The sequence below is a fragment of the Neoarius graeffei genome, chromosome 15 (genome assembly GCF_027579695.1).
Source record: "Neoarius graeffei isolate fNeoGra1 chromosome 15, fNeoGra1.pri, whole genome shotgun sequence".
NCBI classification, from domain to species: domain Eukaryota; kingdom Metazoa; phylum Chordata; class Actinopteri; order Siluriformes; family Ariidae; genus Neoarius; species Neoarius graeffei.
The window spans coordinates 28,934,268-28,949,951 of record NC_083583.1 but is presented as its reverse complement, the minus strand read 5'-3'; the positions used below and the strand labels follow the sequence as shown (position 1 = coordinate 28,949,951).

At 41.5% G+C, this 15,684-nt stretch overlaps 1 protein-coding gene across 1 annotated transcript in view; it reads right to left on the bottom strand.

Annotated features, from left to right (window-relative positions):
- Positions 1 to 15,684, bottom strand: part of abhd17c (abhydrolase domain containing 17C, depalmitoylase) — a 150,523-nt gene that overhangs the window by 16,804 nt on the left and 118,035 nt on the right. The window lies entirely within an intron of this gene.

Below are 15,684 nucleotides of genomic sequence, written 5' to 3'. Positions count from 1 at the left end.
GATCATGTAGCACTAACTTTCCCCGTAATCCACACTCGGACTGGGCAGTAGGACAATATTATAAACTGATGTTACACTAAGTCAGTCAACACACTGAGGTATCAAGGGTATCAATTTTGTTTTTTTCCTCTTTTTTTAAACTTTTCAAGTTTTTTTTTTGTTTTATGTACTGAAGTCTTCAAATGTGGGAAAAAGTTTCAGTTTTTGTAAAGTTATTTTCGTGTTTTTGGTTCAGCAGTTAATGAGCTTTAAATCATTGACACTGAACAGATTTATTTCCAATTACAACTATTTATTACATTAATTATATGATTATAAATCTAGCATTTTAGACACTTTTTAAAAAATATTTCCCACTGTTTTCTTTGTCTTATTTTGACTACCATTTCATTTCTAAGTTCATGTTGTGAAGCACTTACCACTGCATTCAAAATGTATAAAAGGGACTATACAAATAAATCATCCAAACTCCTAGCTAAAGCAGCATGCAACAGCTTTTTTTTTTTTTGCATTCCTTGAACTGTTGAGTGCAGCAGCTGTGATCAGAGTCACGGAGTGAGTCATCAAAACCATACGTCTTTCTCTGCCTCTTTTGTGCGGACTCCCTCTTGTTCCAGTCGCATGGGGTTACAAATTAATGATTGCGACTGCTCTATTCAAACCAAAGCAATTCACACATACTCAGGCTGATTTTCATTCTTTTTTGATTGATGGAGAGAGACGTAGGAGGTCTGACTCTCCCGTTCGTGTCTTTGCTCGTGGCTCGTTATTGTTAGCATTCAATTAGCCCTTTTCCACCGACGTGGTGCCTGTGCCTAATCTAGGACGGGTTCCATGCGTTTCGACTGAAAGAAAGACTCATTCCAGTGCCAAAACAACTGGCACCAGCAAGGCACCATGAAATTGCTGGTCTCCAACGTAGGTACCGCTGAGGCCAATGGCAATGGGAGGGGCTACCACAAGAAAGTCCACCACCATTTTGATGAAACGGGAGCAAAATCAGAAATCTCTCCATGCAGACGACCTTCAAACGCGAGATGTAATGACAAAGTAAATTTACAAAAAGCAAGGAAAGCAGATGTGTTCTACACCCCGCCCCACAAATGGTACCCCAGTAACATTCCAACAGAAATAACCTGACTTCCGCTGCATAAGGGTCGGCTCTCAGACCTGTTGAAATGCGGGCTGGTTCTCAAAAGGCATCTTGATTTAAGAGGGTCTGAAGAGACCCCTGTTTGTGCCCCCAGTGCAGGTGACTATTAGTCTGGTTAACACCAGACCATATCACAAGTGAAATATGGTCTGGAATCCGCCTATTGAATTTCTCGTAGGGGAGGTGTGGTTTACGATTGTCAACGGCCGTTTATTGGACGTTGCGAATGTCTATCATTTGGCGTATACGTAGCCCATGGCCAATCATGGCAGTTGTACCCGGTGACGTAGTTAGAGCGAAGAAGAGAAGGAAAGAGTTTTTTAAAACAAACTTTCGCTCTAAACTATTCAGAACAGTGTCTAAAGCTTGATCGAAAGTTTGGTTCGTATCGCTCGCCGCCATGTTAAATGTGATCCGTAAACAGTCCCAAATAAACTACAAGCTTCCGTTTGTCGAGTAGTACGCGTCACTGTCTTTCCACCCCTCCCCACTCTCTGACTGGCTCCCTAACTCAGGCGAGCCTTTAGACCATAGTTTCCATGCTGTCTTTTCAGATCGGAACGATTGTGCAAAGCAGCATGGGATTTCCCAGGCTAGGTGACTATCGCTCTGGTGAGGGCCTCGCGGCCCATCTGCGTTTCTGCGCATCCTAATGAAGTAGTCATCATGGCTAGCGATGGACAGCTGCCGCCGCCGCCAATAAAACCGAGTGACATCCAAAAGTGAAAAGGGAGGAAATTACTACGAAAGATTACGTTATGACTGCACTGAATAAGACAAATACACGGACTTGCCCAGAAGCAACTTCTTTATATTAATTTTATTATTAACAACCATGTTTGTTAAACTAGCTTGAAAATTTGCTGTCGTGGTTTACAGAACCTCATTAACAGCAGTACAGCGCTCCTGTGCGACTTGCTGCAGGCACAAAGGAGGATCTGTACGCTGGCTTTTTTTGGGCATGCTTAGTAAGATGCGAATGACACCACCACCACCCCACAGTCACGCCTGCTGTTGGAGCACAAGCCTGAGCGCTGTAGACTATACTTACCATGAGACCAGCGTCAGAAGGGAGTGAGCATCGAGCCTGAAAGCCCTGACCAGTTGCCGTGCCACAAATAATTTGTGTTGCAATCTTGTGAGTCAAACAGCCATAAGCTTGAATACTTGAGATATCCAGACAGAGACATCATGCAAACGAATCTCCGCTAAATTTTTTTTTTTCCTTCATCAGTGTCTAAGATGATCAGGAATAGCACGGAGCAGTGCTGTAAACAGCTGCTCTCCTGGCAAGCGCTTACTTCAGTATGAAACAATTACATCCTGATTTGCATCCAAATCCGTGCAAACGCTGTTGGTTCCGTTCCGAATTAAGGCTATAGTTCCAATGCTGCTCGATTTTTCCAGAGCAGGAGCCTTGATTGAACACTACTGGACCCTGAAAGAACATTTTGTGCAGCATAAACAGAAGGAAGGAAGTGAACTTTGTTGTGCAGACCCGACATCCTGCACTACACTAATCGCTTCAGCCTTCAACGGTGTCAAAACTCCTTAATTTATCAGAGCTTCTGACTGCGAAGAAGAGCCGAGACGGTTGTAGAAGAGGTAAAAAGCTCCTCGGTTTCACACAGGGCACCATTAACTTTGCTGGCAGAGTGGAGAAAAGCCGCTTCCTGAATTTACATTACATCCAATTCCCGCAGTGCAGGCGGCAATTTAATATCACACTGCTGATGGAAGAAGGGGGTAAAAATGGAGAAGGAAAGCTGGCTGTGAAAATGATAGTAATGTTTGGCTATTTGCAAGAGCACTCAACTGAATTGTGCGTGAAAACAATGAACCTTTAAGAAATTCTTTCATGTAACAGCCATGTGCTGCAGAACAGGATGAAAAACGTGAGAATCAACCGGTCAGTCATTACGTGTCATTTACAACCCCGATTCCAAAAAAGTTGGGACAAAATACAAATTGTAAATAAAAACGGAATGCAATGATATGGAATTTTGAAACTTCCACATTTTATTCAGAATAGAACATAGATGACATATCAAATGTTTAAACTGAGAAAACGTATCATTTAAAGAGAAAAATTAGGTGATTTTAAATTTCATGACAGCAACACATCTCAAAAAAGTTGGGACAAGGCCATGTTTACCACTGTGAGACATCCCCTTTTCTCTTTACAACAGTCTGTAAACGTCTGGGGACTGAGGAGACAAGTTGCTCAAGTTTAGGGATAGGAATGTTAACCCATTCTTGTCTAATGTAGGATTCTAGTTGCTCAACTGTCTTAGGTCTTTTTTGTCGTATCTTCCGTTTTATGATGCGCCAAATGTTTTCTATGGGTGAAAGATCTGGACTGCAGGCTGGCCAGTTCAGTACCCGGACCCTTCTTCTACACAGCCATGATGCTGTAATTGATGCAGTATGTGGTTTGGCATTGTCATGTTGGAAAATGCAAGGTCTTCCCTGAAAGAGACGTCGTCTGGATGGGAGCATATGTTGCTCTAGAACCTGGATATACCTTTCAGCATTGATGGTGTCTTTCCAGACGTGCAAGCTGCCCATGCCACACGCACTAATGCAACCCCATACCATCAGAGATGCAGGCTTCTGAACTGAGCGCTGATAACAACTTGGGTCGTCCTTCTCCTCTTTAGTCTGAATGACACGGCATCCCTGATTTCCATAAAGAACTTCAAATTTTGATTCGTCTGACCACAGAACAGTTTTCCACTTTGCCACAGTCCATTTTAAATGAGCCTTGGCCCAGAGAAGACGTCTGCGCTTCTGGATCATGTTTAGATACGGCTTCTTCTTTGAACTATAGAGTTTTAGCTGGCAACGGCGGATGGCACGGTGAATTGTGTTCACAGATAATGTTCTCTGGAAATATTCCTGAGCCCATTTTGTGATTTCCAATACAGAAGCATGCCTGTATGTGATGCAGTGCCGTCTAAGGGCCCGAAGATCACGGGCACCCAGTATGGTTTTCCGGCCTTGACCCTTACACACAGAGATTCTTCCAGATTCTCTGAATCTTTTGATGATATTATGCACTGTAGATGATATGTTCAAACTCTTTGCAATTTTACACTGTCGAACTCCTTTCTGATATTGCTCCACTATTTGACGGCGCAGAATTAGGGGGATTGGTGATCCTCTTCCCATCTTTACTTCTGAGAGCCGCTGCCACTCCAAGATGTTCTTTTTATACCCAGTCATGTTAATGACCTATTGCCAATTGACCTAATGAGTTGCAATTTGGTCCTCCAGCTGTTCCTTTTTTGTACCTTTAACTTTTCCAGCCTCTTATTGCCCCTGTCCCAACTTTTTTGAGATGTGTTGCTGTCATGAAATTTCAAATGAGCCAATATTTGGCATGAAATTTCAAAATGTCTCACTTTCGACATTTGATATGTTGTCTATGTTCTATTGTGAATACAATATCAGTTTTTGAGATTTGTAAATTATTGCATTCCGTTTTTATTTACAATTTGTACTTTGTCCCAACTTTTTTGGAATCGCGGTTGTAGTAATCACGTGACCAGCAACAAGTCATTGTCAACAACAACAAGACATGGTCGTTGTCATCATCCCCCGCCACGAGCACTTCATGAAGACTCCTTACACTTACGCCCTTATAAGCCCATTGCTTTAATATTGACTTATGATGTCGTAAGTGCGAGGACGCCTTCATAAAACACTACCCAGCTTTTTTCAGTAGTAAGCGCGTGCAAAGTTTCATTGATGCATAGAGATGAAAGTGGAGCAAAGAAAAAAATCCTGAACTTTTGAAAGTCAAACTAAGATATGGAGGGCAACGTCCCCTGAAAAAATTTTAATAACATAGCACGCAAAACCCTGCATTCTAGTACTTATTTTCACTAAAACAAGTTAGAACTTTTAAGCCTTTTTCTTTCATGTACATTAATGATTAACATGTCAAAAATATCAAATTTAATTCCCCTAGTTAATGAGTAATTTTCAGGAGTGCATTTAGAAAACGCGGTGATTTTCCTGCTACACAGTTCATTACTTTGGGGGAAAAAAAAAAAATCAGACAGTTGAAGGTAAACTCAGCAAAATCCCAAAACAGTGCTGTTAAAAAGTAAAGGTCTGTTAGAGTTTCTAAAGCTTTCAGGTTTCAATGTTGGGGACATTGAGCCTCGTTTATTAGTCTTTTAGTAGAGTTGTGCGTTTGCGTAAGCTAAAGTGAACTAAACATTTCCAATTCATATTTATGCCAGTTGAAGCCAATTGTTTACATTAGTTTGTATTGTCTGTAAATTTAAACACGCCAATGAAGACCAAATTTCTCATGTAAATCAGGGCGTAGCTAGGATTTTTCAGGGTGTGTGTGTGTGTGTGTCAGTCACACACTGACTGGCAGCCCGAGTACATTCTGTAACAAAAAAATAAATTACCATTGCTAGTTTTAGGCAGCTTAGAAACCGGCTCTTCCATTATTGCTGTTTCTTCCAGGTTTTCTTGATGTTGTGTTTTAGAAATGGCACTAAAATTAGCTTCAAAGCCACAAAATGCAACTTTGATGGAAAAAAATATATAATAAATTGCTTACCTCTCTTCACGTCGAAAGGAGGAGGAAAGTTTCGCTTGTTTTGACATGGCGAATTATTAACACGAGAGGAAATGCTCATAATTTGCAACTAAAAAGACTGCAGCTCCACTGGCAGCTTGAACACGCTTTCTAGTGCGATTGTGTTGCGCTTGTGCAGAACGGTGTCAGTCCTGCACGCCTTAGCTCGTGCACCTGAAAGCACGCCTTGGGCACACATGCCTAACGAGCTCCAACACGCACGCCATTAACAAAGAACACCTGTCTTTAATCAACAAACTATGTTCGGGTTATTTAAGGACTGCGCCCATGCATGGATGATGTGAAGTATTACGCCGCGTCTAGGAACGTGAAAAATCCGAAAAGTACATTTCTCCAGTCGGGAAACCGGAGATTTTCAAGAGTTTTGTCAAATATCTGGATTTCCGGGTGAATCCGGAAGACTTTCATCTATAGGTGTAGCTTATAGTTTCTGAGAAAACTTGTCCAGATGGAGTCCACTTCTACAAAGTCCAAGAACATAAATCAAAGGCCATAACTTTGAAAATAATTTCTTGTAAATGATTTCCGCAGTCAACTTAGATCATCGGCTCAGCTAGCGAGCCGTGCAGACGTGTTTTACACAGCCAATTCTCCAAACCCCCCCCCCCCCGCCATAAATCCCCAAACGCCGCCTATAAATTTTATACTCACCCATGCTAACCAAAATTTTGTTTTGTGAAGTAATTTTGTGCGTTTCTGTGGACATTTTCGTCGATGATCAGTGGTTTCCCGGGCCGTGCCCGGCACATGTGCTTTACATATATGGAAATTAAATCAAGAAAATCAACTTTACCGTGAAAAACGTAGCGTTCTTATTGGTCAGACTTCAAAATGAGGCTTGAATGGAAGCAAAATACGACGAGTTTTGAGAGCTTCACCAGCGAAGCTCGGCAGGTTTAGGACGAGTAGGTCATGTATTGAGATAAAAAAAAATCTTGAAGATATTTATCATACAAGCATGATAAACATAGGAAAGTATAAAGTTTGTCAATGTGCCCACTGCCAAATATTACTTTTTAAATGAACTCAATTAGATGAACCCTAAAACTTATCTTCCTCATTCACACCGGACTCGGTGCGCTGAGAGCCCACTTCCGCATTCATAAAAAGACTGTTCCCATGGAACATAATCACTTTCACTCTTTCGCTTTCGATTGGTTTCTCTTTCGCCAAGATTTACATCTTAAATAGTACCTTCATAAACTACCATTATTGGGGTTTTTTTTGTATTTGTTTACAGTATTTACATTTCAACTAACTAATCGGAAAATTTCCTTTCATCTGTAACTTCATTTCATTGATTTTTAACTCCTGTTTATTGCACTGAACAGAATCAAAATGATTCCTCACATTTTGTGATGCAACATTTGCATTATGTATACTTTGTAAAATCACAAATTGTTAAAGGCATCTATTATTTTCAGTTGTATACATTTCATAATATTCTCCAGAGTCGGCTGAATCTCATGTGCTCTCTCGGTTATATATAGTAAACCTGTATTCTGTGTCACAGGACTCGATTGCAGCAATCTGTATTTTGTTTTTTTGTCTTAAGTGCACGAGAAATTATAATTTAAGGTTTCTGCTTTTATTGACGGAATTTGTAAAATATTTTATTGGTAACTTCAGTGATTTGTAAAGTTCTGGTTAATGAATAAAAAACTAAATTTAAACTTTGTTCAAACATTTTATTAAGTTAGTAAATATAAATGTGTCAAATGCCTAATAAAATATCATTCACACTTAAAATTAATGCTCTCTTTCAATTCTTTTTAAGGCTCAACTGCAGCTCCAGAAGTCACCAGATTGCACCAAAAAAAAGATTACATTTTCAGAATTTGCCCCCCCACCGGTCACAACCAAGTTACACTTCCTACTTTTAGAAAAACACTCCAAACCTTCCCAATCCTGGCTAAGCCCCTGACTTAGATTGTGAATTGCAATATCTCACCTCTCATCTCATTATCTCTAGCCGCTTTATCCTGTTCTACAGGGTCGCAGGCAAGCTGGAGCCTATCCCAGCTGACTACGGGCGAAAGGCGGGGTACACCCTGGACAAGTCGCCAGGTCATCACAGGGCTGACACATAGACACAGACAACCATTCACACTCACATTCACACCTACGGTCAATTTAGAGTCACCAGTTAACCTAACCTGCATGTCTTTGGACTGTGGGGGAAACCGGAGCACCCGGAGGAAACCCACGCGGACACGGGGAGAACATGCAAACTCCGCACAGAAAGGCCCTCGCCGGCCACGGGGCTCGAACCCAGACCTTCTTGCTGTGAGGCGACAGCGCTAACCACTACACCACCGTGCCGCCCTGAATTGCAATATGAGCATGCAAAAAAAAAAAAAAATTTCACGTGCAAACCAAAACACTGCAGGGTCAACGTGAAAATCCTTGATTGCTGGGGGGGGAACACATACTGGACAATGTGCAATACCTCTCCTGCTGGACTTTTTTTCCATATCTTTTTAATATATTTAATTTTTTCACGGTCTGGTTTCCATCAAATCCTGGGCTCTGATTGGCTGGCGAGCGGGTCCGTATCCTATGGTACGGACCCCAGTTACGGACCCCGGTTACGGACCTCTGGTGACTCGCTCGTTCACAACAACAAACATAGTAGCATTTTTTGTCAACATTTTTTTTAAAAATAAGATTTATAAGATTATCAAAAATCTTATACATTTTTGCCAGCATTTCTCAGGAGAATAGCATTAATTTTACAGCATGGATAGCGATAACGACAGTGTTCACAGCAAAGCGAATTTTACTACCCTGAGGAAGAAGAAATAAAAGAAAACATTTCAGGAGAAAGCTAAAACCTGTAACTGTTGCTAACGCCGAGCAAAAACATGGCTGAATCCTGAATGAATCAATTTTGTATAAATAGGGGACGACATAGGCGGCAAAATGTACTAGTTTTTTTTTTTCTTCCATGGAAGTGCACTTGTATACCGAGGAGGAAGTCATTTGCATTACAGCCGTGAATGAGGATTCAAAATTGCGGCTCGGCTCGGTTTTCCCTTTCGGGCGCTCTCGTTTTCTGTTAGAATTTGGTAAAGAAAAAAATAAATATATTATTTACCAGCTTAAGGTCGGTCCGTATGGTGAAATACCGTGACCTCGGCCTTGAATACTGACCTCGGCCATGGTATTTCACCATACGGACCTCCCAGCTGGTAAATAACATATTATATATGTAAATAATTTATCTAGAAGTTCTCTTTTTTTCTATTCTATTCTCTATTTATCCTATAATGATGCTACTGGAATTTTTATTTCCCTGAGGGAACCCTCCCAAAGGGATCAATAAAGTTCTATCCAATCTAATCTAATCTAATCAAAGCTTCATTGATGTAGCTTATGTAGTTTCTGAGAAAACTTGTCCGGACTGAAACGAACGGACTCCATTCCTATATCCCGCTGCGCACTTCGTGGCGGGGGATAACAAGAGAAACCATTCTGGTGGACCAAGCATGTACGATATTGACTGTTCTTGAATTGCTGGTCTATCATTAGAGCTTTGTCATCGTATAAATTTGACTGACAAGATGCACAGAACTCAGCCAAGATTTTATTGCGATTACGTCATACACCATGACAAGTAATAACATTAAAAGACTGCCGCAATCCAACAGTCTAAAACTGGCTTTAACCAGATAAACCCATTTCAGCTTCCAATCCATATGACAACCCCTTGCAAATCTGAGTTTGCGCCGCATCTCTCTCCCTCTCTCTCTCATTCACATACCCACCCACCCACCCCTATAGATGGAAAAATTTCACTTGCAAACCAGAACATTGCAGGGTCAACGTGAAAATCCTTGACTGCTGCAAGCAGGTTATTACAGGCTTGTTAAGGGGCAGAGTCTTAAAAACTCTACTAGCCCAGTGGCATGCTAACAGGATAAGGCTGTTGAAGGCAAGCAGAGTGACAAATAACACGTTACACAACATTTGGTGCACTTACAAAGCATGCTCACAGAAAGCTTGTTTAAAAAAACAAACAAACAAAAAAAAAAACCCACACCCACCATCCTGCTATAAAAACAGGTGGCAGAGTAGTTGTGGTTGGCCCTGGTCAAGTGGTGAAACCCAGCTCTCCATAAGTCCTATTTAGATGATTGTAGCCAGGTTCGATGAAAAGCTCCAAGTGGCTTAGGTTACACGTTCACTTGGAAATTTACCGTGGACAGGTAACCTTTTTTTTTTTTTTTAAGATATTTTTTGGGCTTTATTTTCACATTTATTGGATAGGACAGTGTAGAGACAGGAAATGAGCAGGAGAGAGAGAGACGGGGAAGGATCGGGAAACGACCTCGGGCCGGAATCGAACCCGGGTCCCCGGATTTATGGTATGGCGCCTTATCCACCTGAGCCACGACGCCCCCTGTACAGGTAACCTTACAGAAGACGCAGCCCCTGATTATATTTTATATTTATTAGAAGGACTATGGCATTTTAAGTTCTTGTGAAGTAAGCAGTGTTCTACTGAACACCAACAAGCAAATTAGACACGGCTTTGGGTTTCTCATCTGCTAAAGCACGACGTTTATTTAGCGCTACATATGAACCTGTGTCAGCAACTCCGCGCAGAAAAGCTCATATAGCTCCGGTCTCATTCCTGGAATTTCAAATAAATCAATCTACTCAAGTCAATTGTAAAATGTAAATTATGACCTGGAGTCATTCGTTTTGGTGACTTGTTATGCGGGCTTGTGTGTGTGAAAGAATATTGAGACCTTGGGTCTCTTGTCGGCCTTGAATACAACGTGGTTGCTATGGCAACTGCTGCAAGTAGAGGGGGGATAATTATGAAAAAAAAGTTATTACGAGAGTCCATTTGAAACTTGTGGTCAGAGATTTGTTTATGAGCTGGGTGACCAGGGCTCGATGGAAAATAATCAAAAACGAGACGGCATGGTCGTCACCATCCCCCGCCACGAGCATTTTATGAAGACCTATTAACACTTACGCCCTTATAAGCCCATTGCTTTAATATTGACTTTATGATGTCGCAAGTGCGAGGACGCCTTCATAAAACGCTACCCAGCTTTTTTCAGTAGTACGAGCGTGCAAAGTTTCATTGATGTAGCTTATAGTTTCTGAGAAGACTTGTCCAGATGGAGTCCACTTCTACAATGTCCAAGAACATACAGTTGTGGTCAGAAGTTTACATACAGTAACATGAATGTCATCTTGGATATGAATGTCATGGCAATATTTGGGCTTTCAGTAATTTCTTTGAACTGTTCTTTATCTGTGGCAGAATGTACAGCATACATCTTTAATTAAAAAAAATTGGTGCACAAGTATTAATTTTCTTTGGGTTTTCTGAAATCAACACAGGGTCAAAATTATACATGCAGGGTCAAAACATTTACATACACTCACTTAGATTATTAATTCAGAGGTGCTGAAACTTCCAAAATGTCTCTTAACTTCCTGTTAGTGATCATGATTGACTCCAGCTGGTAGCTTCTCTGTGCCTTCAAAAAAAGGGTTTGTTTACAGCACTCATTGGATTGACCAACACACAGTAAAATGGGAAAGTCCAAGGAGCTCAGTGCAGATCTGAGAACGAGGATCGCAGATATACACAACTCCGGAATGTCTCTTGGAGCCATTTTTAAACAACTGCAAATTCCAAGATCAGTTCAAACAAATGTATGCAAGTTATTGTGAGGTGTAGTCACTTTGCCAAGCCACTTTGCTTCAAGAAAACCCAAACTGTCATCCTCAGCTGAAAGGAAATTGGTTTGGATGGTCAGGAACAACCTGGGAACCACCACGGCACAGTCCTGCCATGAATTGGAAACTGATGAATCACTGTTTACAGTTCAGATCATCATGGACTAAGAGGCTGCTATCCAAGAAATAACCCCCTGCTCCAAAACTGACACCTTCAAGCTTAACTAAAGTTTGAAGCTGACCACATAGACAAAGAAAAAGCCTTCTGGAGGATAGCTGTATGGTCAGATGACACACAGATTGAGTTGTCTGGCCATAATGACCACCATGTACAGAGGGACACTGTACCAGCTGGTGGTGGTGGTAGGATCATCATGCTCTGGGGCTGTTTTGCTGCCAGTGGAACTGGTTCACTGCACAAAGTGGATGGAATAATGAAGGAGGAGGACTACCTCAGAATTCTTCAGCATAAACCATCAGAAACCTGAACACGACTTGGGCGTTCCAACAAGACAATGAACTCAAACACACATCAGAGCTGGTTGTGGAGGATAAAGCAGGCTAACATTAAGCTTAAAACAAGTCCTGACTTCAACGCTATTGAAAATATATGGACCGTGCTTATAAGTCGAGTCCATGCCAAGGAAAAAAAAAGAAAGAAAGAAAGAAAACATTTAATTGAACTCTACCAATTCTACCATGAAGAGTTGTGAAATATCCAACCAGAATTCTGCCAGAAGCTTGTTCATGGTAAACAAAAATCTTTGGTCAAGGTGAATCTTGAGACATTTTACCCAAATATTAGGTGTGCTGTATGTATATTTTTGACCCTGTATTGATTTCAGAAAACCCAAAGAAAATTAAAACTCTAGCTTTATTTAATTAAAGATGTATGCTGGACATTCTGCCACAGAAAAGGAACAGTTCAAAGAAATAAATGAAACCCAAAATATTACCATGACATTGATATTCAAGATGACATCACTGTATGTAAACTTCTGTCAACTGTAAATCAAGGGCTATAACTCTGAAAATAATTTCTCATAATTGATTTTCGAACTCGGCAGCACGGTGGTGTAGTGGTTAGTGCTGTTGCCTCACAGCAAGAAGGTCCTGGGTTCGAGCCCCGTGGCCGGCGAGGGCCTTTCTGTGCGGAGTTTGCATGTTCACCCCGTGTCCGCGTGGGTTTCCTCCGGGTGCTCCGGTTTCCCCCACAGTCCAAAGACATGCAGGTTAGGTTAACTGGTGACTCTAAATTGACCGTAGGTGTGAATGTGAGTGCGAATGGTTGTCTGTGTCTATGTGTCAGCCCTGTGATGACCTGGCGACTTGTCCAGGGTGTACCCCGCCTTTCGCCCGTAGTCAGCTGGGATAGGCTCCAGCTTGCCTGCGACCCTGTAGAACAGGATAAAGCAGCTACAGATAATGAGATGAGATTTTCGAACTCAACTTAGATCATAAATAGTAACATGAGCACGCAAAGTTTCACTGATGTAGCTTGTGTAGTTTCGGAGAAAACTTGTCCAGATTGGGAGGGATGGACGAACGGACTCCATTCCTATATCCCCCTGTGCACTTCGTGGCATGTGATTTAAAAAAAAAAAAAAGCCTCCAATAGATCTAAATAAGCATTGACCTGCGACTGGAGAAACTTCACTGGAATGTCTGGTAAACGACAGCAGTGCATTTTTTTTTTTAAAAGCCAGATAAAAACCTGAGCACGTGTCCAACTAGTTTAACGGGTATCCTTCAGGAAAAAAGCCAACATGCAGTTATGAATACAGCGCTATAATTAAGCAATATTGCATAAATAAGAGTGCTGCGATACTGAATATTGGTATGGCTGCATTTCACTGTTGCTAATCACAGCTGTAGAACTGCACTTGTTTATGTGATTTCTTTTATACAACAGTTCTATAAACAATTAATATTGAGTGACATTTCAGACAATATGGCAGATTTTTTTTTTTCTGCTCTGCTCACGGAAACGGATCCTGAAGAAGCCACATTCACGTCATTAGACGCGAGCTAGCTCACAACTGTTTACGTTATATGTAAACAAGTGCTTTACTGGAAAATACACCACGCGTATTTTTCATATGAGCTACATCCGGGACATGGAGAACCAAAACCATGACGTAAATCCCTGTGTGTCACTTCTGAGGAAATCGACGAATTGCTGTGATAAATTTGGGTACTGTGTGTTTGTGAATGTGTCTATATAATAAGAAAAATCACACGTTGGCTCAGAGGCCTTGGTCACGGTATTTCACGATACGGACCTCCCAGCTGGTAAATTTTATTTTTATATATAATGTGTTATTTACCAGCTGGGAGGTCCGTATCGTGAAATACTGTGACCGAGGTCTTGAAAGTACTGAGCGAGGCCCTCTGGGCCGAGGTCAGTATTCAAGGCCGAGGTCACGGTATTTCACCATACGGACCGACCTTAAGCTGGTAAATAATATATCTATTTTTTTCTTTACCAAATTCTAACAGAAAACGTGAGCGCCCAAAAGGGAAAACCGAGCCGAGCCGCCATTTTGAATCCTCATTCACGGCTGTAATGCAAATGGCTTCCTCCTCAGTATACAAGTGCACTTCCATGGCAGGAAAAAAACTACATTTTGCCGCCTATGTAGTCCCCTATTTATACAAAATTGAGTCATTCAGGATTCAGCCATGTTTTTGCTCGGCGTGAGCAAATTACAGGTTTTTAGCTTTCTCCTGAAATGTTCTCTTTTATTTCTTCTTCCTCAGGGTAGTAAAACTCGCTTTCGCTGTGAATACTGTCATTATCGCTATCCATGCTGTAAAATTAATGCTATTCTCCTGAGAAATGCGAAAATAAATGTCGACAAGAATTGCTACTATGTTCGTTGTTGTGAACGAACGAGTCGCCAGAGGTCCATAACTGGGGTCCATACCATAGGACATGGACCCGCTCGCCAGCCAATCAGAGCACGGGATTTGATGGAAACCGCACCGCGAAAAAAAAAGTGTGTGTGTGTGTATATATATATATATATATATATATATATATATATATATATATATATTTTTTTTTTTTTCTCGTGTTGAAAAGCTCATATTTTTCTTGTAAAATACACACCATGGATCTGAGTGACATTTTCTGATATTTCACTCCGATGACGTTACTTCCCAGTGTTTTCCCGCTGAAATGGCAAACCAGTTCACAATTAAAAATCTTTTGATGAACTCATGGGTTTTTTTGGATGTGCCCGTATAATATAAAGAACATTACACGGTGACACAAAGATATGAAGTTTATCTTCGAGTGGTGAACATGTATTCATGAGTGAGTGAAGCAAACGAGTGAAAATATTTTCAACACGTGAAAAACTTCATATCTTCACACCACCGTGTAATATCCTACATGTATATTCCAGTTAAGAGTGCTTCCAGTGAAATTGGAATCCTTCCTTTTCTTCTTCATCTGACGAGGCTTCCTATTTTAAGCCAAAAGTTATTTTCCTGAATAGTATCTTTTGCCATGTCCGCTGATGATACAGCTATTGCTCTTGTAACAACAGTTTCGAAATAGGAAGGGGAATTTTTACATGGCGAACACATGAGCGGAGGGATATACACAGTGAAACGTCCAAGTGCGGTTATAGGAAATGTAGGTGCTCCTGGAACGCTGCTCGATCAATCAAATTAGTGGACCAGAACGAACTGTTTAATAATATTTTTAAAAACCAGTTCAATTTATATAGTGCCTTTCTCACACCTAAGGTCGCTTTACAACGAGGGGGAAGAAAGGTCAGGATGCAATTCCAATGGCGTAGCTACCACAGTCCCACCAGGTGCACGAAGATAAATCCCACATCGCCTACACAGCCGCCAGAACGTCACCAGGCAACATCACTCGGAACACCGCGCCATCGAGCCACAGAGCGCTGGTATAACCCAGACCGCTTAAACAGCCACTGTGACACCACCGGGCAACATCGCTCGGAGCACTGCACCATGCCACCGTACAGAGCACTGGACAACCATGATGTTAAAAACAGCAACGAGCTCACTGCAGTCCACAGCGGGGAGCACAGGCATCACCCACGGCGCACCAAGGCCTGAAGGGAACCGACGCCCAAAACTGGGTCAGGAGCTACGCCACAACTGGCGGACAAAACACTCAAACAAAAACCAAAGAAACAAACCACACGAACCCCCCCCAAAAACAAAC